Genomic DNA, 3,516 nt, shown 5'->3' with positions numbered 1-3,516 from the left:
CGTGGGCCGCGCAGTCAGACTTAGACCAGCGTAAACCCTCCCCTCGTCCCTCCCACCGGCGCAAACGGCGAAGAGGGAGGAGAGAGGGCGGGAGGGAGACAGAAGGAGGAGAGAAAGGCGTGGAGTGGGTTTGACACAGCCGAGTCAGATCTTCACCAATCAAATGAGCTCCTCTCCTCACCTTTAACTGCGCGGAGGGCGATGCGCGCTGCAAGTTTGTCATTTTATACTTGGACTGGACGGAGGAGACAGCGACGCCAGAGGCCGAACCTCTCCCCGGAGGAAACAGCTGTTTCCCCGGAGGTCCGAGCTCAGAGTGACCAATAATGAGTTTACTAATAATAATACAAATATCCTTAATCAGGTTTGATCTGATACACTGAGAACCCCTGCCCAATGAAAGAAACAACAACTAATAAACTAATAAAGAAACTCACATTTATTCAAACCCTGTAAGCAAGATGAGAGGTATAATACAACATAAACAAACACCATGCGTAACGGATAAAATCAGCGTAAAGGACGCTCTCTCTCTCTCTCTCTCTCTCTCTGTCCTCCTCTCTCTCTCTCTCTCTCTGTCCGTCTCTTTTTTTCTCTTTTTTTTTCTGTGATAGAGATGCTGAGTATACGGCTATATACTGACTATCTGATACCGAGGCTGTGGTGGACTAAGAGAGATGAAGATTTGTGTTTTGTTTTTCATTACTGTACGGCTGCCTGATGCGCTAATGAATTAATAAGTAAATAAATAAATAAAGCGATCATCACAAGGGCAGAGTGGTATCTCAACACGGCAGCGACATGCAGTCATCCACCCTCAGTCCTGCTTGGGACATCCACAGCTGCTTTTCAGTGCCAGTTCGTCCCTGCTGTGTTAATTCAGGTGGAGTTTCCTTTACGCGCCGACAGCCTTTGATCTCTGCTTTGATCTGACGTCAGATGTGACGGGACAATCTATATAGATATAAATTCACGTGTTGATTCCATTAGTTGCATTAAATAGTGGTTATTGTGGATATTTATTGCATTGAAATGTGTCTGGAACTGTGGAGATCTGCCTGTGAGGTCTTGGTGACGTGTGTGCACTGCAGGTCAGTCAGTCAAACTTCCACTGCACCTGCTGCGCTCCGCTCTGCGCTGAGACTAGACCAGGTTGGAGGTGGCGAGCTTTCAGCGCAACCTCGGCGAGACATTTTCGCACAAAACTTCCACTGCACCAAGCTGAATCTGTGACGCCTCCCCCTGCTGCGCGGCCACGCCTATCTCAGCGCAGCGCGATCTACAAATCTCCCAATCTGACTTTGCGCTCGGCTGCGCTGGTCGAAACTTGCATTAGACCGGCTGCGCTACCTTGCGCCACCTGCGCTGCGCCAGCAAACTAGGGCCCTAAGTCTTAAAGCAGAAGTGAGTGGTCCGGTCGTTTTCGCTAATGCTGCGTTCCAGGCAGGCTTTTGAAATCGTAAATTACAGCTTCAAGTCACAACTTACGACTTTGTAGCGTTTCAGGCAACCCACTCGTGTTTTTCCGACCTGTTTTACCGGTGAAAGTCACTATAACGGCCACTCGTAACTTCCGACCGGTGAACTCGTACCAGATCGAACTGGTACCACTTCACGGTCGGAAAAATACGAGTTTCCTTGAACGCACCATAACAGTCCTCGTCGCTACGTCACCACATTCACGGCGTCCCTTGGCTGCACACACAGCCCTGCATGCCGTTCTCTCTCCTCATTGGATAAAAACTGTAGGATACGATAAATGTTTTCTCTTCGGCTCAGAGCAGAGCAGAGGGACTGACAGACCCGCGATTCAGACCAAACACTCTGTGTAAGTGATTGCTGTCGGAAGATATAACTATTTAAGACTTATATTAACACAAATATATCACTCACTTCTGCTTTAAGTCTAAGTCTAGTCTGAGGTGGTTGCTTCAGGTGCCACGTGGCACAGTGCAAGCCAACTCTTTATTAATCCCAATTGTGAACCACTTCTAAGAAATGCAGCCCTATACTTCTGTTAAGGCCTAATCGAACAGTTATACAACGCAGAGGCAGATACAATGTTAGCTAGTATGCAAGTTATTACCTTCAACAAGGTTGTTGGTCCTGTTGTCAGACCTGCGCAGAAACACATTCCAGACTGCTGGTGGGAACAGCGCATTGTGGGACACATAGGTGTTCTCCATGTAGAGAATGAAATCCCGCAGGGGGGGGGGGGTAATGCCTAACCAGGCGGCGGGTTCTGTGTGATGTGGCCATCTGATTGAAATTTACCCTGACCACAGCAAGGGGGAGGTAGCCGATGGCCATTGATTTTCTGACCCATTCCTTCAGAACCCTGTCCTGCCTGTAAGGACCTGCAAAAATAGTGTAGAAAGAAAGAAAAGTTAGATATTTTTAAATTGACTTAGTTAATGGCCGGTAAGGAATGGAGATCATTCACTCATACTACTCCCTGTACAAGCCAACACAAGTGAGACAATCTATCAATCTATCCATCTTATCTATCTACTACATTTTACGCAATGCCAAAGCCACTGAGCTGGTAAAGACACAAGCCTAGATAAATGGCAAGTCTAAACACAAGACATAGCCGACCTCTACATTTAAATAATTATTTCTTCATAATATCAATAAATCACTCCAGATTACAAGCACTAACCTTGTAGCCCAAGTTCTTGGAGCTTCCTCCAGAGGCTCTGGCAGAAATGGAAGTAGCACCCCTGCGTCACAATACCAAGAAATTCTGCCCTCAAGGCCTGCATGGCTGCCATCTCAAAATCTGTCACCACCTTCTGTGGTCTCCACCTTGTAGACACCAACAGTTTTTATTAAGTAAATGTTTTTGGTTATCAAAGAAATAGAAAAATGTACACATGCCAATCTCACACACCTGTGTCCTGTGACACGGCGCACTTTTCTCTTGATGTGCCTCAGGACTGCCCTGTACATGTTCTCCGTGTCACTCCGTGTCGCCACTCATCAAAACCATTATAAATGGAACCGCCCTCCCCAGGTAGTACCCATGTACTGTTACAAATTGGTGGTACGGGCGAGGGCAGGACTTGAAGGTCCCATCCATAAAGATCTGAAAGGGAATTTAGATATTTATTCATAGGCTTGCTATGTCAATAGACTATTTTACTATATGTTTTCATGGGACAACACTGAAGATATGACATTTTGATACAATGTTAAGTAGTCAGTGTACAGTTTGTATAACAGTGTAAATTGACTGTCCCCTCAAAATAACTCAACATACAGCCTTTAATGTCAGAACCGCTGGCAACAAGAGTACAGCCCTAAGTGAAATGTCTAAATTGTGCACAAAGTGTAATTTTTTTTTTTCCAGCACTGCATTAACTGTCTTGGATATGGAGTTCACTAGAGCTCCATAGGTTGCCACTGAAATCCTCTTCCTTTGATGAGACCAAGACAAACTTTTTTGGTTCAGATGATGTCAAGTGTGTGTGGCGGCAACCTGCTGAGGAGTACAGGGACAAGTGTGTCTTGCCT

The sequence above is a fragment of the Trachurus trachurus genome (assembly GCF_905171665.1).
Source record: "Trachurus trachurus genome assembly, chromosome: 22".
Lineage (NCBI taxonomy): Eukaryota > Metazoa > Chordata > Actinopteri > Carangiformes > Carangidae > Trachurus > Trachurus trachurus.
The sequence above is the reverse complement of the archived record's forward strand: the minus strand, read 5'-3'. Positions refer to the sequence as shown.